This window comes from Rattus norvegicus, chromosome 19 (genome assembly GCF_036323735.1).
Source record: "Rattus norvegicus strain BN/NHsdMcwi chromosome 19, GRCr8, whole genome shotgun sequence".
NCBI classification, from domain to species: Eukaryota; Metazoa; Chordata; class Mammalia; order Rodentia; family Muridae; genus Rattus; species Rattus norvegicus.
Genome location: NC_086037.1, coordinates 19,008,302 through 19,033,462, shown reverse-complemented (window position 1 = coordinate 19,033,462; position 25,161 = coordinate 19,008,302). Strand labels below are relative to the sequence as shown.

The 25,161-nt window shown below is 40.1% G+C and overlaps 1 protein-coding gene across 7 annotated transcripts in view; it reads right to left on the bottom strand.

Annotated features, from left to right (window-relative positions):
* Window positions 1–25,161, bottom strand: part of LOC134483204 (IQ domain-containing protein M-like) — a 232,986-nt gene that overhangs the window by 196,374 nt on the left and 11,451 nt on the right. The window lies entirely within an intron of this gene.

The following is a 25,161-nucleotide window of genomic DNA, read 5'->3' as shown; positions in this document are numbered from 1 at the left end:
ATCATCCTGAGTGAGCTAACCCAATCACAGAAAGACATACATGGTATGCACTCATTGATAAGTGGCTATTAGCCCAAATGCTTGAATTACCCTAGATCCCTAGAACAAACGAAACTCAAGACGGATGATCAAAATGTGAATGCTTCACTCCTTCTTTAAATGAGGAAAAAGAATACCCTTGGCTGGGAAGGGAGAGGCAAAGATTAAAACAGAAACTGAAGGAACACCCATTCAGAGCCTGCCCCACAGGTGGCCCATACATATACAGCCACCCAATTGGACAAGATGGATGAAGCAAAGAAGTGCAGACCGACAGGAGCCGGATGTAGATCGCTCCTGAGAGACACAGCCAGAATACAGCAAATACAGAGGCGAATGCCAGCAGCAAACCACTGAACTGAGAATAGGTCCCCCGTTGAAGGAATCAGAGAAAGAACTGGAAGAGCTTGAAGGGGCTCGAGACCCCAAAAGTACAACAATGTCAAGCAACCAGAGCTTCCAGGGACTAAGCCACTACCTAAAGACTATATATGGACTGACCCTGGACTCTGACCCCATAGGTAGCAATGAATATCCTAGTAAGAGCACCAGTAGAAGGGGAAGCCCTGGGTCCTGCTAAGACTGAACCCCCAGTGAACTAGACTATGGGGGGAGGGCGGCAATGGGGGGAGGGTTGGGAGGGGAACACCCATAAGGAAGGGGAGGGGGGAGGGGGATTTTGCCCGGAAACCGGGAAAGGGAATAACACTTGAAATGTATATAAGAAATACTCAAGTTAATAAAAAAAATGTTTTAATAATGTAAAAAAAAAAAAGAAGGATTTAGCAAAAAAAAATTAATTCAAAAAAAAAAAAAACAGTGCTATTATAAAGTGTATTTGGCCTTAATCATTTATGTCTAAAATAGAAGGCATTAACATCTTATAAATAATAATACAGAGTAAATACTCACTTTGCAAAATAGTTCCCTGTTGATATGCTTGGGACATTTTGTAAATAGGTAAAAGCAACAATGAAATTGCTAAAAAATTAATTACAACAAATAAAACAAAATAAAATAAAGGTCAAAGCTATCGTACAGAGAATCGTTCTGTACTGAGAAATAGTAAATTTAAAGATCCAGTCCAAGAAATTGAGGCCAATCACAGTCTATTCCTTCTGTGTACTCTCCTTTCTTTATTCTCAAGACCTTGCAAAAAATACTGGTGTAGGAGAGTTTATATTTAAGTAACAGCTTCAAGTAATATAATTTGAAGATGGCAAAGAATCTTAAGAGTTTCTCTGAGCCCCCTTCCTACAGGTAAGAAGAATGCATTTCAGGTATATGTAAAGAATTTATATATCCATTTAGCACTGGGTTTGTGAATGAATGGAAAACAGGATACAGATCTCCCGATTCCTGAGAAATAAACTTCTTCTGGGGAATCGTACTCCCCCTACAAGGTTCTTAGTTCCCATTCACTGGTCTTGAGTTTTATACAACCAGCTATTATATTAAATGTGCCATGACATCACTGTTTCGAAAACTAGAGTCCTGAGTCTTGGAGGCTGCTTATGTTAGAAAAAACTCAAGATAGTTACTTATTCTCTTAACCAAAACTCTTTATCCTGTAAAACATAATATGGATGATGGTGATGGTGGTGGTGATGATGATGGTGATGATGATGATGATGATGATGGTGATGATGATGGTGATGATGATGATGATGATGGTGGTGGTGGTGATGATGGTGATGATGATGGTGATGATGGTGATGGTGATGATGGTGGTGGTGATGATGGTGGTGATGATGGTGATGATGATGGTGATGATGGTGATGGTGATGATGATGGTGGTGATGATGATGGTGATGATGATGGTGATGGTGGTGATGATGGTGATGATGGTGGTGATGATGGTGATGATGATGGTGATGATGGTGGTGATGATGGTGATGATGATGGTGATGATGGTGGTGGTGATAATGGTGATGATGATGGTGATGATGATGAGCCTTATAACCCAAAATGATGCAAGGCCCAGCTCCAGGAAGCACTCTCCTATTTGACTCACACACTCCTGCCTCTCTTTCCATGTTAGAGTTGAATATTTTAGGTGTTATTTTTAACATACAGATAAGACTCATTTTCAGAGAATTAAGACAAGCAGCCGACTCGGGAAAGTGTGGATAGTGTAGGAAGAGCAGAAATCATTAAGAAGGAAGGAAGGAGGGAGGCCAGAGGCCAGAGGCCATAATGACCAACATAATCAGACAGGAAAGGGAGTCAGAGATTGTGCAAGCATGATATATGATAATAAATTATATTTTAATCCCGCAGATAAGTGAGGCTTCTGTAGAAGACTAGACCAAAAGAAAGAGGAAGGTAGGAACAGGTTTTCTTTGTGGAATGGAGTGAGTCAGAGATGCACTTTTAATCCACAAAGGACCCCAAACCAGAAGACAGTGTAGTGACAGAAATGAAGCAGTGCGGACAGTGTCCCAGCCCCCACAGGCAGGTAAAGGTTCCTAGGGTTCGACACTGCTGAGACACCCAGAAACCAGCATAAACCCCACAGAAGGCAGAGTGGCACCTGACTCCACTAAAAACAATGGCCAAGAGGGAGCAGAAAAGGCGACTACTTCCTGCTAGAGGCATGGCTCATTCTAACTTCCCTATTTAAGAAGTAACATAAATGTGGTCAGACCCTGCCAGGCCCTGGCTAAGGAACGGGATGTGCAATATTCCCATCAGTGCAGGGGCAAGAGCCAGGAAGAACCATGGCTGGGTCTGAACTGGAAATCCTCCCAGCAGCCACAGTGTGACTCAGAAAATACAAAAACGCAAAAAAAAAAAAAAAAAAAAAACAGAAAAAAAATCTCTATTCTGTGTAAACCAGGCGGTTATAAGATAACTTTAAAATCATAAAACATGCGCTCCAAACCATCACTGGAAAAAGTAATGAATGATACCAATAATTGTAATGAATTGACATCCCATAGAGAATGGGAACAGCAAACGGCATGAGATGGAGTTAAACGGACACTGAACTCTACCATGAGAGGAGGAGGAGATGGGGTGACTTTCGAAGAGAACATCAAACTACGAAGTAAAGCAGTCAGGAGTAAAATAGAGACATGAAAAAGAAGAGATTGGAATTTTGGAAAAGGAGAATATATTATTTGGAAAAATTGTATGTTCAAGGTACAAAGTAAGTCTAGATTGGATTAGACTAAGAATTAGAAGACGGCATGGAGGATTTCCCAGAAATGCTTAGAGGAGGGAAAAAAAGATGAAATATCAAATAAGAGACATAAATACTGAAGGATCCCAGTGAGCATGGAAAGCAAGTTTCAGGAAAAAGAGAAATAGAAGGCAGGCAATATTTGACCTGTGAGTATTAAACTAATGATGCAAGTCTCAGGCTGAAAGCACACTCAGATGAGCAATATGAATACAGATAAATCCACACTTTACAGCAAGCATCGGAAATAAAGAAAAAGTCGTGCATGTGCTTTGTCTCCATTTTCTGTCTTGCTATATTCTGTTCTCGGGTTTTTGTCTTTGTGCAAACCTAACTACAATACATCTACACCCCTGGTGGATACTGAGAAGCATGATGCAAGCCTTGGGGAGGGAGGGAGGGAGGGAGGGAGGGAGGGAGGGAGGGAGGGAGGGAGAGAGAGAGAGAGAGCGAGCAGTCCCCTACTTATGGAAACGCACAGAGCACAACCTTGAGCTGTGACACTTACTTCTCGGAATCACACTCTCTGGAAGTTACCTTGTTCATAACCACACCCGCCGCCCAGGCAGTCCACTCTCAGTGGCAAGTCAGCCCGGAGTGGTTGCAGACCCGGATAAACTGGCCCAGCTCAGGACTATTCTGAAGGACTACAGCAGCTATGCTCTCCAAGGATCTGCGGCGCTTTCACTAAACTGAGGCACAGCCCAGTCTACTGTACCTCTAGCCAGACTTGCTTTCTCTTCATCGTGAGCCCATGGTAAACTCCCTTTCGTAGGAACTCTTGAACTGCGCTCAAGGTCTAGCTGCAAGAATGTGGGTCAAACAAGTGTCACAGACTGTCTTGTCCATGTAAACGTTCAGGCCAAACCTCGTCTTCTTTTCCTTCTTTGTCGCAGGGGTGCAGGTGACACTAGGACGCCACTGACTCTGGGCGTTGAAAGTAACGAAGACACAAGGAGAAGTTTGTGGGTTTTTTAATAAATTGCTTGGGTGGAGGTCAGTGGTGCTAGAGAGATCACTCGACAGGTAAGAGTTCGTGTTGTTCTTTCAGAGGACCAGGGTTCAGTTCCCGGTACTCACATCAGGCAATTCACAAGTACCTCTAGTTCCAGTCGCCAGGGACCTGTACCCTCTCTCTCCGCTCTACAGACATGCGTTAAAGTGCTTATGTCCACCCCACATAACTAATTTTTTATTAAATAAAAATTAAAAATCATTTAGAGGAGAATCTGCCTCATTTGGACAGTTTCAATGAATAAGCATGATAAGACAAAAGTTAGTGGTAACTAGGGGATTAATTTATGACTATCTATCTCTATCTTTGCTTACGTATTTACATCAGAGATTATAAGGCCTATAAACACCGGGGTTTAAGGATTCCTTCTTCACTGATGCATTTCTAATATTTTGACATTCATTCATTGGAAATCACTGTCTTGGAAGAATAATGAATAAATAAATTACCTGAACTCTCACAGAGAGAAGAGACAATTTACAACAGGATGCATCTGACAGAAGAATTTTATAAACATGAGGGATGCATAGTGTAGATAAAATTACACTTTCTTGAATATATATTGATTGATATACATCCATATATATCAATAGACAAGCAGACTCTTATGAATATAATCTACTAATCTTCAACCAAATAACCAAGGCATTGCGGTAGAAAATAAATGTATTTCAGCAAATGTGTTGGAACAACTGGGGAGGAAGTGCAAAAGAAAAAAATATCTGCAAAAAGATTTTATACTAGCCAGAGAATCAAACAAAAATTCCTTTTAGGTAAGGAGAAACATGAAACACATTTTAATATTGACTCTTTTCAGACATAACACCAAAAGCATTATATATGAAAAGGAAGAGCTAGAAAACTGGCCTTCATTAAAATTAAACATTCTCTCTATAAAAATTATTTTTCAAGAGAAGACTAGACTGAAAAAAATATGTTTTAAATGTCTCTCTGATAAAGGTCTGCTATTCAAAATATTCAAAGAATACTCACTACTTTAAAAAAATGACAATTAGAAATACAGATGAGAGGGCTGGAGAGATGGCTCATTGGTTAAGAGCACTGGCTGTTCCTCCACAAGACCCAGATTTAATTGGCAGTTCAAAGCCATCTATAACTCCAGTCCCAGGGAATCTGATGCATCCTTCTGACATTTTTGGGCACTGCACACACATCAGATAGGTAGGCAAAATACCCATGCACATAAAATAAAAATAAAAAGTAATTTAATTTAATTAATTAAAAAATAATTTAATTAAAATTTATGTATAACCTTTAACAGAAACCTCAAGAATATACAAATGAAAAGCTTTTGTTTCACAGATACTTTGTATTATTTTTTGTTTGCTTGCTCACTTGTTTCTATTTTATTGACTTCAGCCCTGAATTTGAGAATGTCTTGATGTCTACTTCTTTTGGATATGATTTCTTATATTGGTGTGGAATGTTCAAGTATAGTATTAAGTTACTAATATAAGGTCTCTCCAGAGATCTTATATGGGCACTAAAGCTAGGACTCTGCCTCTTAGAATCACTTTAATATATCACTAAATATAGGGAACTATATTTCAAGTATGTTGTACACTTGTTTTCATTCAACTCTAGAAAGACTTTAAATCCTTTCCTAATTTCTGTCTTCTCCCATTTTTTTATCCAGTTGTCAAGGTTTCACGAGTTTATAAGTCTTCTGTTGTTTCTACCATTGTTGATATCCAGCTTTAATCTATGCTGCCTAAAGCAGTATAAATTCTAGTTGCATTCTAAATACCTATCCTTAAACCTACAGTGAAATGTAGCTCTTATCCCTCATCAAAGGAGCTTCTTTCTGTAGTGAACAGAAACCATTAGAAAACCACAACTGGTCAAATCACAGTGGAGTGTCCAATCCAACTGATACATCTACAACACAACCCCGACACCTAAGGCTCAGGAAACATTCTGGGAGAGGCGGCCAAAGATTGCAGAAACAGAGAATCGGACGTCTGGTGTGCGACTGTGTCTGTTATGTATAAAAGGAAAACTGCACTCATGATAGCTCAACAAAATGGTAGTCTAAACAAGACCAGAACAATGGCAATACCAGTTTCCCTGCCAATATAGGAAGGAAAATACCATAAGGCCTTCCCTCTAGATGAGGAGAATGAGCAATTAAAAGCCACTGAGAGAGGATCAGTTCTCTCCAGGGATAAAGCCCCTGATAGCTTATCCAACCCACAAAGTAAGCCCTAAAGACACACACACACACACACACACACACACACACACACACACACACACACACCATATATATATACACACAAATGTACTCAACAAGATATATATGTACATATATACATACTTATGAACATGTAATAATAATTAAAAATACATAATGGATTTGAAAGGGAATCTGGAGGACAGAAGATGTTAGGGGAGAAGAAAGGAGCAAAGATAATGTAAGTACTCATGTAAAAAATTCTAGAGAGAATAAATCTTAAATTTAATATACATTATAATAGAAAAATTTAAGTATTTAGGCATGGGATGAGGAAAATATGCATAAGGACATCATGCCTGTAGGGTGCACATGAAGTAGTATCAAACAGCAAATTGACTGCCTCGAATGTATTTACCAAAACAAAACAACTCTAATAACTCTAGGGGCAAAGCAAAAAATAATAATTGTGAAAAGCATAGAAGAAATTAATGAACAAAACTGTTCCAAGGTAGAAAACAACTCCACTAAATGGCATAGCAGAGGCAGGCAAAAGAAGCAAAAGCTGGCTCTTGACAAACAGTAACAAGGTCCACGGTCTCCTAAATTCTAGGGACCAAAAGAAAGCAAGTGAGTTTAGTCCCTGGGAGCTGGTTGGTTGGTATTGTTGTTCTTATGGGGCAGCAAGCCCCTTCAGCTCCTTCAATCCTTTCTCTAATTCCTCCAACAGGGACCCAGTTCTCAGTTCGGTGGTTTGCTGCTAGCATTCGCCTCTGTATTTGTCATGCTCTGGCTGAGCCTCTCAAGAGACAGCTATATCCGGTTCCTGTCAGCATGCACTTCTTGGCTTCATCAGTAAGACTACACATGGACAGACCCATGGCTCCAGCTGCATATGTAGCAGAGGATGGCCTTGTTGGAAACCAGTGGGAAGAGAAGCCCTTGGTCCTGCCAAGGCTGGAACCCCCCCCCCCAGTATAGGAGAATGTCAGGGGGGAAGGCAGAAAGGGGGGTGGTTGGGGAGGAGGAACACCCTTATAGAGGAAGGAGAGGGGGGTGGGATAGGAGGCTTATGGCCGGGAAACCAGGAAAAGGAATAACATTTGAAATATAAATAAAAATACCTCCCCCTCCCCCCAAAAAAGAAAGCGAGTAAAAAGGGACAGGGGGAGAGACAAACAGGCAAAGGCAACCTGAACACAGACTCAGATAAGGCTGGGCAGTAATGAGGCCCCGAGACCCCAAAGCCTTGTGAGCCCCACACAGGGAAGAACAAATAATAGAGAATGGGGTGACCAAAAAGCATGAAATGCGCTAACGAGAAAGACGTGAGGACAGTAGCACGTGGGATCCAGACATGCTAGCTCTTCAAGTATTTTCCTTTCTAAGTAAAGAGCTAAGGTTGCATAAGATGAAATCAACTTAGAATAGAATGCTTTTTATTAAGAACTACTTACGTGAGATTAAAATAACATAGCAGAAGGCTGAGAGTGGAACAGTAATAAACATGATGAAACTGGTCCAAATATACAAGCCACACAGCTAGTAAGTTACCTCGGGAGAAGAGCATAGCACACACAGGCCTTGGGTTCAATTCTCAGCACAGAAATAATGAATAACAAATAAATAAACACCAGTTCAAAGGGCTGGGGATATGGCCATTAGCAGAGTACACACACAGCATTCCTGAGGCTAAATAACAATTTAGCACTAAATAACAATTGGGGTCTAGAATTTTCCAGACACTTTCCATTGGAGATGTCTTCTCCAACAGGACTGTTAGACTACCTTCAGAGATTATTACCATTATTATTATCATCATCGTCATCATCGTCGTCAACATCATCATCATCATCATTATCATAATTATCATTAAGTAAAATGTATCAAGGCATTGATCATGGTTTACTGGAACGAATGAACACACACACGCACACACACACACACACACACACACACACACACACACACACACAATACAACCTGCTCGGTCTATATAATCTTACTTAAATGTATCTTTTCAGGACTGACCATTTGGTACTAGATAACCAACGTGTGTGCTCTTGCCTGGAGAAGACTGTTGCTGTCCGCATTCCTTAGCTGCCTTTGGGTCCAGACAACTATAAATTAACCTAACCAGAAAGGATGGCTAGTGCTGCCTCATTGGATTCGGAAACCGAAGAGGCAAAGGTTTAGTTTCTGTGAGAGCTTTCCCAGATAGGATAAACTCAAACACAAGAGCAGCCCTGCGGGTTAGGTGTACTGTCTCATGACTCGGAGGCCAGAACTTACAAGGAGGAGGAAGGAGAAGGCCAGCTGAGTGCCCACTTTGTCTCCCTTCTCTGCGTCCTAACCTACCTATATGGAAGCAAGTAGCTGCCATGCCATTTCTACCATGGCTCAATCCATGGGTCCATACATCCTTCCTCCACTTAATTACTTCTTATCAGGTTGATCACAGCAACAAGAAAGTAATATGCTATCCCTGAAACTCTCAGAGTACATGAGAACCACTAGGAGTCCATGAGTCCATACTCTTTGGGTCAAGGACTGCTATGGCCTAGGTCACTATGTGAAGCAAATAACAAAATATAGAGCCAAGAAATGACAGGAAGCAACTCACACTTTCTGCACACATAGCTTTATGACTAACAATAAAACGATTGTAAGAATCTCCATTGAGAGAGTCCCCACTTAAAAAGATAATCGCATAATAAATGATCAAAAACCACAAGCCCAGTTCCAAGCCACAGGCTCTCCTGATGTCCCTTTGAAATTGGGCAGGAGTGAAAAGATTCTTCTTCTTCCTCCTCCTCTTCCTCTCCCTTCTCTTTCTCTTACAGTAGGAAACATAAGAACTCATTTTAATACCCTCATTAAAGATAGAAGCTTCCCAAAATAAGCTTACTATTAAAGGTAATACATTTGAAAGTGTCAAGAAAAACAAGAACAAGGAGGAAAGGTAATCACTCTCAAATTCAAGGAAGCAAAACTTTAAAAAGAATCATGAATAAAATAAGTAATAAAATTAATATATGATAAGATAATGTTTGGCAATATATTAAGAAAAGCTGTGTGGCAAACTTTTTAACCATATCTAAGAGCTTAAAAAGTGTGACAGGGGAATTTCTTCATTGGTAGGGATATCTGAGGCTTGTGTGAGTTTATGAGTAATGAATAGAATAAAAACAAATTAACAGAGTGATCTTTTAAGTCAGCTACAGCAAGCTTATAAGGGGGAGAGTGCTTGCTTAGAAGGGTGGCTTAAATGGTAACAGCAGATGCTAGCCTTGGGGAAATGCTATCTTCTTCCAGAATCCATACTCAGCTCACCATGCAATTACCTCATAGAGCATCAGAAAGAACTATGCTAAATATGAAAGGTAATCAACCATTTCACTTAGTCTTCTATGAAGCAGAACTTCAGAGCAAGCTATTAAGTCCTTTTGGCCATGCACCCTGTCCCCGAGACAGGACCACTGATGACAGGGACTGCAGCTGCTCCACACTGTTTTAAAAGCATCTTGATCCTGCAGGCCTTGTTCATCTGGCTTTTTCTACGAGTCAGCTGATACCAGGAGAGGAGGTACATTTAATTGCTTAGTTACATAATAAGTTAGAGGTACGTCCAATGGTGGAATAGGAAGAAAGTCTCGTGTCTTCTCCAGATTCATTTATCAAAAGCCTAATCAGTTGCAATTCAGGGATAAGGTTCTCTACAGACCCCAAAATCCCAAAGTACTTATTTAAATAGCTTTTCCTCAAAAGAGGTCCCTAGCGACATGAGTCCCTTGACATAAAGCATCTTGTAGTTACAGAATTTGCAAAACGTTTCATTTAAATACATATTTACATGACGTATACGGACAACCAAGTCCATCTTTTGTAACTCCCACGAAGATGAAGGCTAAGAGTAAATGCAGCTAATTTAATTAAAATCAAACTACATTCCATCTGATATCACCCTTCATCCTAAAAACATTACAGCGTCTCATTTTACACACTATCACCATCATCGCCGTCATCGTCTTCATCATCACTTTCATCATCAAAAAGCAATAGCTCACATAGGACATTATACCAACTGTTACAGTACCGCAGTGTGGTTTATACTGGTGAGGACTGCCTCTCTTATTTTTTTCTCCATCTTTATTAAATTGGGTATTTCTTACTTACATTTCAAATGTTATTCCCCTTTCCCGGTTTCTTGTCCATAAGCCCCTATACCTCCCCTATCCCCTTCTTCTACAAAACACACCTGTGTCCTCAACATTGGATTCCAGATATTATATATAATGCCAGCACAATTCCCTCGGTGGCATTTTTGATGACCTAATTAAGAAACATTAAGGGAGGTTTGTGCTCACTTGATGGTTTACACGAACATTGCCCTGATTTACATAATCCTTTCTGACAGAGGAAAATAAGGGATCAACAGAAGAGCTAATCTAGATCTAGGATTTGTCTTTCTCTCTTGGTCTGAAGTTCTAAGAGCTAGATCATTCTCAGATCTCCCTTTCAAACCGTAAGAAGCAAGACGCAGGTGAGGAGGAAAAAGTAAATCTTGACTCTTTGCCCTGAGGTGCCTCCCTTCCTCCCATTGCTAGTCCTTTCCTTCGAGCCTTCTAGCAACCGTCTCCTCTAACAGCGGCAGCATTCACATCACTCCCTGTGTCTTTTCCTGCCTTGTAGCTACGAAACAAGGCAAAAGCCAGAGACTGCTTTAAGCAATACTTACCTCAAGTATACTTGTGTGTGTGTGTGTGTGTGTGTGTGTGTGTGTGTGTATAACATACACATATATATGAATATATATGGGCATATATGGATGGATATATATTATATGCATATATTATACATGCATATATATATGGATGGCTATATGAATTTTGTCTTCATTGTTTTACTAGGACACAGATTTGCCTCAACAAAACTTGCACACATTCTGCCCTAACACATTCAGCTATGATTCAGGTTTGTGTTTCAAAATTACCCAAACATTATGGATTTACTGGCTCCGTCTAGTATTCCACGGAAGACAAATTCCATAAGGGGTAATGAGGAACATATAAGAAACTTGTCAGACACTTAAACTTAAGTATGACCTACTAAAATTCCTTTAAAGCCAAAGGTAATTTTAAGCATATTACAACATTTTTTTAAGACACATGTTACTCCCTTGAGAAAAAATGGATAATGACGTTTCCCTCCCTCAAGTCACACGCCTAAATGTAAGGGAAAAAAAAATATAGTACTTAAGTGGATAGGTTACAGAAGAACACTGGCCAAGAAAACATGAGCATTGTGCAGTGTTGGGTGGAACTGGAGAAGGCAGATTCGGACGGGAGAGCTACTCACGGAGAAGACACTGCCGCGGCAGGTGAAGCACTGCCGAAGCGGGTGCTGCTATCTTCCTCTGAGAATACCTCCTGCCTTTAAGAAGGGTAAGCATTTGCTGAACCTTGCAACCTAGTTAATTGTACGCCTTGAGATCGCCTTGAGATCGTGAGAGATGATTCAATCCGGGGCCCTGCTGTGTACTCAGCATCTTTTAAGTTTAACCTCCCTGTGAGAGAACGGTGTAACCAACCTTACATTGCCTTGGATTCCCCATGTAATCAGGTTTACAACCGAAGGTGAACTCACAGATTTAATCTTTAACTGTGCACTCTTCCATGCCCCTAACCCAGAAGTAGGCGTGTGTGTGTGTGTGTGTGTGTGTGTGTGTGTGTGTGTGCGCGTGTGTGTATGCATGTGTGTGCATGTGTATGCATGTGCTGCTGAGAGCAGACAACAGATCAAAATCAACCTGAAACAAAATTGCTGAGAGCAGACAACAGATCAAAATCAACCTGAAAGGTGACAGCAGATGCTGGCGAGGATGCGGAGAAAGAGGAACACTCCTCCATTGTTGGTGGGATTGCAGACTGGTACAACCATTCTGGAAATCAGTCTGGAGGTTCCTCAGAAAATTGGACATTGAACTGTCTGAGGATCCAGCTATACCTCTCTTGGGCATATACCCACAAGATGCCCCAACATATAAAAAAGACACATGCTCCACTATGTTCATCGCAGCCTTATTTATAATAGCCAGAAGCTGGAAAGAACCCAGATGCCCTTCAACAGAGGAATGGATACAGAAAATGTGGTACATCTACACAATGGAATATTACTCAGCTATCAAAAACAACGGCTTTATGAAATTCGTAGGCAAATGGTTGGAACTGGAAAATATCATCCTGAGTGAGGTAACCCAATCACAGAAAGACACACATGGTATGCACTCATTGATAAGTGGCTATTAGCCCAAATGCTTGAATTACCCTAGATGCCTAGAACAAATGAAACTCAAGACGGATGATCAAAATGTGAATGCTTCACTCCTTCTTTAAAAGGGGAACAAGAATACCCTTGGCAGGGAATAGAGAGGCAAAGATTAAAACAGAGACTGAAGGAACACCCATTCAGAGCCTGCCCCATATGTGGCCCATACATATACAGCCACCCAATTAGACAAGATGGATGAAGCAAAGAAGTGCAGACCGACAGGAGCCGGATGTAGATCGCTCCTGAGAGACACAGCCAGAATACAGCAAATACAGAGGCGAATGCCAGCAGCAAACCACTGAACTGAGAATAGGACCCCCGTTGAAGGAATCAGAGAAAGAACTGGAAGAGCTTGAAGGAGCTCGAGACCCCATATGTACAACAATGCCAAGCAACCAGAGCTTCCAGGGACTAAGCCACTACCTAAAGACTATACATGGACTGACCCTGGACTCTGACCCCATAGGTAGCAATGAATATCCTAGTAAGAGCACCAGTGGAAGGGGAAGCCCTGGGTCCTGCTAAGACTGAACCTCCAGTGAACTAGACTATGGGGGGAGGGCGGCAATGGGGGAGGATGGGGAGGGGAACACCCATAAAGAAGGGGAGGGGGGAGGGGGATGTTTGCCCGGAAACCGGGAAAGGGAATAACACTTGAAATGTAAATAAGAAATACTCAAGTTAATAAAAAAAACAACCTGAAACAAAATTAATAATCACATAAATGTTCAAAGCAACATGGGGATACAGGTTGATATCATCTATATGCAGCTTTGAGTGCATTAATCACATTAGTCAAAGTCAGTAAAATAACCTAAATTCTAAAAAAGAAATTTTAAAAAATATGCTTCAACATTTTTTTGAATATTCGCCCATACTTCTTTTCTTTCTTTACTCTCCTAGTTCTATCTCTTCTCTTCTTCGTCCCTGGTATCATCCTGTGTCCTTCCGATGTCAAAAGTGAGTTCACTTTGGCATTCAGCTCAGGCTAGCCTCAGGGACAAAACTACTTCCCTTCTCTCTCCTCCTGACCCTCATCAAAACTTCCATTACCTAGAAAAAAAGCAATTTAATTAAACTAAGTCCCATAGGACTGTGAATGATCGATTAATATACTATTTAACCTTCCCTGGAATATATGTTTTAAAGAGGGCACTGTGTGTAGGCAGAATTTCAATCAGTTCAAGAAAGAGAAATATATAGGCTTCATGCAGGCAGATATGTTTTGGTAGAAGAGCGTTCTGAGGGGCCCTTAAGTTATCCCTGCTGGTGGCCACTGCTCAGTCTCTGCTCCTAACTAAGAGACTACAGCAATGGCAGCAATGCCCTTTTCCAGTTTTACAAGTGAACAGCAAAGTAGTCTCAAAGGAAGGCATTCGACGTTCAAACAGACTTCAGAAGTCAGAGTATGCTTTAATACTCCTCTGGGTGAACAGATAAATTCAAATGCTTCTTTTTCCTTGGTGACAAGTTCCCAAGAGCCACCCTCAAACATCAAACATCACTCTGACAGAGGCCAAATCCTTGGCCACGTGGAAGTGACCCTACAGGTAGTCTTTTAAGATTAATTACACGCTTTTCACTCTTAACTTGGACATGAAAACGATCACCAGAAATATCTGATGTAATTCTTTACTGCAAAGATGCATGTGAGACAGATGTAAAGGGCCCCTACAGGCTTTCCATCGAAATTCAGTCTCTCAGCAATTCTACCTTCCACATTCATTCCCACCCGTCTCTTCTCCTGAAACACTTATTTTTCAAAATATTTGCATATTTAATTCTTAAAACTTAGCAACATATAATCTAATTTTATAAGGCTTGTAATTAAATGGTTTAAATGGTTTAAATACAAAAAACTCCATTTTTTATATATTTTCCCTACCTAATCTCATGTATTAAATGAAGAAATGAGAAATGGTTTACTGTTTGCCCTTTAAAATATATTTATTTATTTTATGTGCATAAATGAGTGCCTAAGTTGATGGATATTCATCGCATATATACAGGAGCCAGAATGGGCAAGAGGAGGGCATAGTTTCCCTAGAACCAGAGTCATAGATGTTTATACATTGCCATGTGAACCCAAGTCATCTATCTACAAGAGCAACAAGTGATCTTAACCACTGATTTCTCTCCAGCCTCTCTCTGCCTTTTGGTTTGGTTAGGTTATGGTTGGGTCAGATTTTTGTCAGGGGGAGGTGGTGCAGGGAGTAGGTCTTGGTCTTGATTTTTTGAGGCCAGCTCTCACTGTGAAATCTTGGCTGTCCTGGAACTTACTATATAGAGAAGGCAGCCCTCGAACTCACAGAGATCTGCCTGCCTCTGCCTCCCGAATGACTTTGTTTGCCTTTCTTTCTGACAGAAATTAAGGCAGACCCTCTGCTCTAGCTACTTACAAATTTTGCCCTCTCCAGGTGACAAGGCACTCCTATCTGGTAATAATAAAAGCCACTGCCCTTGTACTGTTTAATTAAAATTTTAACCCTGGTTGTCAGTCAACGGGATTACTATCTCAATGCTGTAAACTGTTTCTTAGAAATGTGTGACTACACTTAGCTTCTAATAAATATTTCATATCATTAATATGATATGAAAATATCATAAAATATATACTTAGCTCTTGGTAAACTTCTCTGTGTTAAAATTTTATATTAATCCTAATTTTCAAATTTGGCATGGAAAGGGAGTGGGGGGGTTAAAAGTTACTAAACCAGAGAGGCTTCTCTGTCAAGCATGGTGGTACATACATGGGATTAAAGAATCCCAACACTCAGGAGACAGAGGCAGTTAGATCTCTGACAGTCAGGATACAAAGAGAAACCTTATCTCAATAAGAAACAAAGAGAAGATACCATGCATGTCCTTTTGGGTTTGAGTTGCCTCATTCAGGATGATATTTTCTAGTTCTATTTGCCTGCAAAGCTCATGATGTCCTCATTCTTAACAGCTGAATAGTATTCCATTGTGTAAATGAACTACATTTTCTATAGCCAGTCTTCTGTTGTAAGATATCTGGGTTGTTTCCAGCTTCTGGCTATCACAAGGGAAAGGAGGTCTAGTTGCAGGCCTAAATTGGGATTCAGCTCAAGGGGAGGCTCCAAAGCCTAACACTATTACTGATGCTATGGTGTGCTTATAGACAAAGCCTAGCATGGCTAACCTCCAAGAGGCCCAACAAGCAGCTGAAAGAGTTACAGGCAGATGCTTATACCCAACCAATGGACAGAAGACAGGGACCCCCGTGGTTGAATAGGGAAAGGTTGGAAGAAGCTGAGGAGGAGGGCAACCCCATGGGGAGACCAGCAATCTCAACTAACATAGACCCCTGAGATCTTTCAGACACTGAGCCACCAACCAGGCAGCATACACTAGCTGATATGAGGTCCCTGACACATATACAGCAGAGGACTGCCTGGTCTGGCCTCAGTGAGACAAGATGCACCTTACCCTAGAGAGACTTGAGGCCCTAGAGAGGGAGGGAGGCCTGGGAGGGTAGGGGGTGAATTGGAGACATCCTCTTGGAGATGGGGGAGGAGGAATGGGATGAGGAACTGTCAGAGGGTGGACCCCGAAGGGGATAACAACTGAACTGTAAAAAAAATGATTAAAAATATTTTTAAAGTGTTGTACAATCTCTCTTTGGGGATATGTTCAGATCCTGATCTGTCTGCCTCCCTGAGTGTTCAGTAAATAACCCTTCATTTAAAAAGAAAAAAAGGAAAGAAAGGGAGGGGGAAGGGAGAGGGAGAGGAAAGAAAGGGAGGGGGAAGGGAGAGGGAGAGGAAAGGAAGGGAAGGGAAGGGAAGGGAAGGGAAGGGAAGGGAAGGGAAGGGAAGGGAAGGGAAGGAAGATACTTCTTAGTTGTGATATCTATAACCCAAACAAGAACTTTTTAATCTTCTTTCTTTTTAACTAAAGAAGAAAGAAAAAAGAGAAAGAAAGAAAGAAAGAAAGAAAGAAAGAAAGAAAGAAAGAAAAGAAGGAAGGGAGGGAGGAAGAAAAAGAAAGAAAGAAAGAAAGGAAAGAAAGAGGGAAGAAGGAAGGAAGGGAGAGGGAGAGAGAGGGAGGGAGGAAGGAAAGAAAGAAAGAAAGAGAGAGAGAGAGAAAGAAAGAAAGAGGGAGGGAGGGAAGGAGGAAGGAAGGGAGGAAGGGAGGAAGGAAGGAAGGAAGGAAGGAAGGAAGGAAGGAAGGAAGGAAAGTTATTTCCCAGGGAAGACTATTCAACTGGCAAATGCTTGCTTGCTGCAGAGGCACGAGGACCTCAGTGTGAACTGCTATCACCTACACTTTAAAAGTCAGGCTCTTTGATACTCATCAAAATAAAACCTTCTGCTCACTACCTACACTTGTGTTGTAAAGTTGCAAGATTGAGATTCTGTTGCCTGGCTTGAGATCCCTTTCCCCCAGCTGGGCTGCCCTGTCTGGTCTCAGTGGGAGAAAACGTGCCAGGGGGGCTCCTTCTCTGAGAATGGAATTGGGAAAACGGGGATGAGAAGGTGGGGCTGGGAGGAGAGGAAGGAAGGTGGCTATGATTGGTATGGAAAGTGAATAAATAAATTTAAAAAAGAAATGTATAATAAATCCCAAGTGGGATGAGAAAAAAAGAAAATGTTAAAATACAAATTTCCATCACACATTGGTCAAATAATTTCATTGTAAATTACACACTATGCTCTGCCGTATTAAAAATCATGGTGGAAGTTTGTAGCTAACTTCCCCCCCAGGAAAACATACAGTTAGCCGTGCTGTGTGGGAAGCAGGTCTAGAATAATCTCTTATCTGGTGATAATTGCTTGCAGTCTGCTCTGAGCGAACCACCCAGTCTACACCAGACTAATTATCTCAATCAAAGGGATAGCGCAGTTACTTTAAGGTGGACATAGCGCAATCGTTACACTTCACCATTCAAAGGATCTGGCTTATGGCATCTTAGTATGGTTTTTGGAATTCATAACAGCTTTTTCATACTAAATGCAAATGTCAACCACGTTCCCAAAGGTGTTAGATTTGGATGATCATCTCCCCTCCCCCCCCCCAAAAAAATTTACCTCTATTCTAGCTCACTTAGGAAATTAAGAATACTTTCATGGAATGGATAATTTATCTGATCTATATTTGATTTATCTCTTGGCTATCTCTTGGCTCCAGAATTAGCATTTGACCCAAAGGATAACAATCATCAAAAGATATCATTCATATATATATATATATATATATATATATATATATATATATTCCTGAGCTATCTCCCCAGCTCCTAGAAACATCTCCCAGTTGTGGTAGTCCTACCTGCACATAATAGACACAGGCCAGAGATAACACTAACTACACTACAATACACAGAACAGCCCCCGGAATTGACAATACTGTGAAAATCAGGGCTCCTAGGACCCAAGCTGAGAGCACTAACAAATCCATGGAGCTTCAAGTTACAATAACCCAGAAGGAAAGCTTGGATTAACGTGTACTTCCTCTAGTAGTCAATTTAACCCTGGAAATTATTCTAAACCTTGGCACTTGAAGCCCACATTCCTTAAGCTCTCATTCTAGTTAGAGACTTTCAAGTTTTTTCTTTGGCTCTTCCAGGGAAACGCTGAAGGATTCCCCTAGATAGTGAAAACTAAGAATAATTTTAATAAAATTCATTAGGAGCATTTGTCCATGTTGAAGAAAAGCTCAGAAAGAAGCTAATGAATACATCTTTTCTGTCGCTGTTTGTTTGTTGCTTTTATTTAAATTATTTAACTTATGTCCCCCTAAATGAAGCTGATTGCTCACTAGTAATTTTCATATTTCTATTGTATTTTCCAGTTCTTTGAAACCACAATACTGTTCATGAAAAGAGGAACTCTAAATTAAAATCACATGCTCGCTCTATATTAAAAGCAATATAATATCACAATAGAAATATCAAAAAAGTGCTTCCCTGATTAGATGCTCGCTATAAAATATGACACAGCTAGACTAACTTTAGGCTATGCCTCAAATGTACAAGCTCCCCAGCCACTGAGATATAAAACAAGCACTAATAAATGGGCACCTTGGCTGTTGTAAGGTCAATAAATCAAAATCACCAACATAAGTTAAATGCATTTTCAGTGGGTACAGATTTATCATCAAAGACCTCATAATTATGCAGCCACTAGAAAAGCAATGTGTTTGCCATGACCTTGATCATAATTCACCAACACTCCCAATGTATAAGTTTTCAACATTATATCACTCTCAAAAAATAATTTCAAGAGCTTGGATTTCTGAATGAACATTAGATAGATAGATAGATAGATAGATAGATAGATAGATAGATAGATAGATAGATAGTAGTTTTTCTGGACACTAGAACTTATTACAAAAGCCATAAACATCTAATACTTGAAAAATAAACTAGTAGAAAAGCAAAGAATATAGGACTTAAAAGTCTTAGAGATTTTCTAGAAATGAAAGTGTGGCTAGAAATCTGGGTAGAGCCAAAGAAAGTCTGCAAATATTCACTTTAGCAATGACTTTATCTCTTAAATGCCCTTTTCTTGTAGTTGGATTCTCTGTCAAAAAGGTAATAAAGCAAGAAGGAAAGCCATCGTGCTGAGGTGAGGTTAGAGGGCTTCTAAGCTTTGTGTTGCTTTTCATCAGTCGGGAAAGCCTGGCTGCCTCTGAGCTTTCCAAGAATGAGAACTGGACGCAAGATGCTGAAAACTTCTCGGGGCTTTCAAAGCTGAACTGGGAATACCATAAAACTCTTAAAGAACACAAAATAGAGGGAATGAATTGATTTAATGATGCAGGAGCTATTCACAAACTTTCATGTTGGCTATTGAGTTTGGAGTGAAAATGAAGAAAAAATGCTTTTCAATATTTAAGTAGGTATTGTTCTTAAACCAAAAAGTCAATTACCTAGATGACTAGAATTGAAATTTTTAGTATCTTAAAAGTTAAAATAAAATAAAACACCTTAATTGAAATACTGGTATAAGATCTTTTCTGGAGAATGGACAAAAGTCACACACGACAGTAAACCCAGCATTGAAGAAGCAGGCAGGAGAATCAGAAGCTCAAGTCTAGCCTGAGCTACATAGTTTATATTTTGCTTATAAGAATCAAATCAACCTCAATTAAAAATTTTAAATATAAGAGCCTTTCTGAGTGTAGAACTTTAGGTGGGTTGAATAGCAATTAAAAGTCTCTGGGTGTGTTCTTGTTTATTTCAGTTTGTTTTTTTTTTCAGCTATAAAATACAGATCTTAAACTCTTTCTTCTCTTTATTGTATGTATCGATATATGCAAGGGATTTGAGACACACACAAAAGGGTTCATGTCATTAATTACTAAACTTTTTGTTTTCTTTTTTTTTTTCCTTCTTTTTCTTTTTTTCGGAGCTGGGGACCGAACCCAGGGCCTTGAGCTTGCTAGGCAAGCGCTCTACCACTGAGCTAAATCCCCAACCCCAATTACTAAACTTTTAATAAAACAGATTATAAGGATCTCCATACCAAAAGACAGCCACCTTTGAGTAGGCCAGTACCTCAAACCCCTTGACAGGAGTGCCAAACAGAGTCCAAAGTGACAATGCTGGGTTGACTGCTGGATAAAATATCAGTCTATTCAAGATCTTAAGTGTTTAATGGGGACAGAAAGTACTGTGTCAGACACAGCAATCATGTTTATTATCCATTAGTAATCTCGCTCTGTACCTTCTAGAAACATGGGTTAAAGTGTTGGAGAATTTTTTTCAGATTATGAGCAGAAAATAGAAAGCATGGAGCTTAGTAATGGCCTAGAATCAAAACACTGTCAACAATGGACAGGGAAGGACATAGAGCAAGCTCTGCCACAGTGAGTCCTAGATGCTAGACTAGCATTGAAACACTGGCATTGCCCCCATATGGACAAAATTATTAATCTTTCTTGTCATTCGATATATATAGATATAGATATAGATAGATAGATAGATAGATAGATAGATAGATAGATAGATATGATAATTTTTAAAAATCAAGAAATACCCTAATACCTGAAGACTCCTGTTGCTCAGGTCACTTTGGTCAAAAGGACAGGTGACTGACCTGCTTGCCAGCCAAACTAACACCCTAGATTCAGTTCCCAAAGAGCCATTCCACCCACCCCCACTAACTACCCACCCCAAGGCCAGGCCCCTTCTACCCACCTCACTGCTCTCCCTGCAGCTAGGTTCCTGCCTACAATTCCAGCAGACGCTCAGGTGCAGGACTCGGTAGTCAGAAGAACAGAGACCCCCTGCTGCACCAAAGGCCAAGAGACTCCCTACTAGATGAGAGGTCATACCGGTCACCAGGAATCCAGTCCACAAAGACCAGAAGACCAACAAAGAACCAGAACCTAAGGAACAAAACATCCATCACAAAGACAAACTGAGAAATCAACACCTAGAGCTATAATCATCCCAAAACCAGATGCCTAAACACCAGTGAAAGAGCACAACCGGGGCAACATGGCACCATGAGGCTATCCTATGACAGCAAGACTTGGTTAGTGCAGCCAAAGCGCACACACACACACACACACACACACACACACACACACACACACACACAAAACAACTTTATGAAGATGACAGAATTCCTTAAAGAAAAATGTTTAAGTCCTTAAGGAAATCAAGGAAAAGACAAAAAAAAAATGGAGGAAATCAATAAATCCCTTACAGAATGACAAGAAAGCCAAGGGGAAAAAAAAAAAAAACAAGCAAGGGAAGAAAACTATTCAAGACCTGGAAATGGATACAGAAGCAATAGAGAAACAAACTGAGGGAATTCTGGGAATAGGAAATGCAAGTAAGCAAACAGGAACTACAAATGCAAGCATCATCAACAGAATACAAGAAACAGAAAAAAAGAATCTCAGATGTTAAGGATATACTAGACTGGCTAGATTCATCAGTCAAAGAAAATGTTAAATCTAAAAAATTTCTAACATAAAACCTCCAAGAAATCTAGGACCCTTATGAAGAGACTAAACATAAGAATAATAGGAATAGAAGGGAAAGAATCCCAGCTCAAAACCCAGAAAATTTAACAAAATCATAGAAGAAAATTTTCCTAACCCAAAGAAGGACATGCCTCTGAAGGTACAAGAAGCTTACAGTACCCCTAGTAGATTGGACCAGAAAAGAAAGTCCTCACACCACATAATAATCAAAACACTAAATATACAGAACAAAGAAAAATATTAAAAGCTGCAATATTATTACCATTATTGTGGTAATATTAGAAGAATACGAGACACCTCAACTGAGATGCTAAAAGCCAGAAGGAGCTGGTCAGATGTCTTGGAGACTCTAAGGGATCATGAATGCCAGCCCAGAATGCTATACCCAGAAAAACTTTCAATCACCATAGATAAAACAAAGTCAAAAGTAAACAATGTCTATCCACAAATACAGCCCTACAGACAGTACTAGAAGGAAAACTGTGACCAAAGGACATTAACTACACAGGCAGGTAAAACCATAGGCAGTAAATGATCTCACACCAGCAAAACCCAAAGAAGGAAAGCACACACACACACACACACACACACACAGAGAGAGAGAGAGAGAGAGAGAGAGAGAGAGAGAGAGAGAGAGAGAACCACAAACGACAACAAACAATAATAACAGGAATTAAGGATCATTGGTCATTTACATCTCTCAATATCAATGGACTAACTTCTCCATAAGAAGACTCAGGCTAACAAAATGGACTAACAAAATGAAAACAGGATTTATCCTTCTGCTGCATACCAGAAACACACCTCAACATCAGCGATAAACTTCAGAGTAAAGGCTTGTAAAATTATTTTCCAAGCAAATGGACACAAGAAATAATCTGACATAACTATTTTAATATCTAACAAAATAGACTCACACCAAAATTAATCAAAAGAGATGGCTAAGGACATTCCATACTCAAAAAAGGGAAGATTCACCAAAATGACAATTCAGTTCTTATTATCTATACCCTAAATTCAAAGTCAAACACTTGTAAAAGAAGTATTATTCAAGCTTAAATCATACATCAAACCCCACGCATTAATAGTGGAAGACTTCAGTACTCTACTCTCACCAATGCACTGGCCATTCAGATGATAACTGAACTGAGAAATAATGGAACTAATAGATAATATGAATCAAGTACCTAACAGATATCTACAGAAGATTTCACTCAAACACAAAAGAATATTTGTTTGTTCTCAGCGACTCACAGAACATTCTCAAAAATTGACCGCACACTCAGTCACAAAGCAAGTATCAACAAATATAAGAAAAGTAAACTAACCCCCTGTATCCTATCAGAACACCACAGATTAAACCTGGGTATCAACAACAACAGAAACTAAAGAAAGCTGACAAACTCATGGAAACTGAACAATTCCCTACAGATCAACTTCAGGATCAAAACAGAAATAAAGAAAGATCTTAAAGACTTACTAGAATTCAATGTAAATTAACACACAATATACCTACACTGATGGAAAATGATAAAAGCAGTGCTAAGAGGAAAGTTCATAGCACTAAGTGCCTACATAAAGAAATTTGAGAAATCTGATACTAGCACACCCCAAAGCGCTAGAATAAAAAGAAACAAACACTCCCAAGAGGAGTCAATGGTAGGAGTCAGAGCTGAAAGCAATAAAATAGAAACAAAAACAATAAAAATAATCAATGAAACAAAGAGTTGATTATTTGCAAAAAAAGGAACAATATTGACAAACCCTCATCCAAGCTAAGTAAAACACAGAGAATATCCAAATTAACAAAATCAGGTGTTAAAAGGGGGACATAACAACAGGCACTAAGAAAATAAAAAAAATCATTACATTTTACTTCAAAAACCTGAACTGCACAAAATGGAAAATGGAAAATAAATGGATAATCTTTGATAGATACCACTTACCAAATGGCTGAGAAACAAAGAAACATTCAACATCTTACTTAGCCACCAGGGAAATGCAAAGCAAAATGACTCAGACTCTGTCTTCTACCTGTCAGAATAACTGAGATCAAAAACGCAAGCGAGAGTTCATACTGGTGAGGATGTGGAACAAGGAGAACACTTCTCCATTGCTGGTGGGAGTGCAAACTTTCACAGACACTTTGGAGCTCAATATGGTGGTTTCTCAGATAATTGGATATCGATCTACCTCAAGAACCAGCCATACCACTCCTGGGCGTATACCCAAACTCTATCCCAACATAAGGACACTTGCTCAACTCCATTCAAAGAAGCTTTATTCATAACAGACAGAATGTGGAAAAAACCTAGATGTCCCTCAACTGAAGAATGGATAAAGAAAACACAGTATGTTTACACAATGGAGTATTACTCAGCTGTTAAAAAGAATGCATCATCAAAGTTTCAGGTAAATTGATAGGAATAGAAAAAAATTACCCTAAGTGAGGCAAGTGAGACCCTGAAAGACAAACATGGTATGTACTCATTTATAAGTGAACTTTAGGACCTAGAAAGGCTAAGTAAGAAGAAGGATGCAAGGATCTCCCTGGGAAAGGGAAATCGAATAGATTCCAAGGGTGGACTGGGTTGATCAGGTTGGGAGTAGGGAGAAAAATACTGGGAGGAAAGACTGAATTAGAGACCATTTCAGGGGTGAGGTACAATGCAAACTCCATGGAACTCTAAAGAGTAACTTGACCTGACTGGCCGTCTTCTGTAACCAGGCAAGGCCTCAAGTGGAGGGATTGGGACACCAACCCAGCCACAAGACTTTGACCTACAGTTTGTCCCGCCTACAGAATGTTCTGAGACTGAAGTATGGCAGGATCTTCACCAAAGAGAGCAGAGAGAGACGTTACCCAGCCACTGATAGGAGCAGATCGATGCAACACAGCCAAACAATTAGGTGAAGCTCCAGGAGTCCTGCTGAGGGGAAAGAGGAAGGACTGGAGGAACCAGAGTGGTCAGGGATGTACCAGGAGAACACAAAATCAACTGAGCAGGAGTCATGGGCTCTCAAAGAGATTAGGGAGCCTATAGGAGTCTAACCTCAGTCCTCTGCAGACATGTTAACAACGGCTGAGTAACTTGGTGTTCTTGTGGGAATCCTAACAATGGTAGCAGGGGCTTTCTCTGATTCTCTTGCCTACTTATGGGACTCTTTTCTTCCTACTGGACTGCCTTGTCCAGCCTTGATGTGACGGTATGTACCTAGTTGTATTACGTGTTTGGTTGATGTCCCTGAGAGGCCTGCTCTTTTCTGAGGGGAGTTGGAGAGGGGTGCATCTGGGGAGAGAGGAGGTTAGGGAGATGAGATTGGAGAAGGATAAAAAGGGAAATTGTGGTTGGGGTGTAATGTATGAGAGAAGAATGAATAGTAAATAAATAAATACTAAATAAAACAAGAAAGATTTTAAAATAATGAAGATCTAAG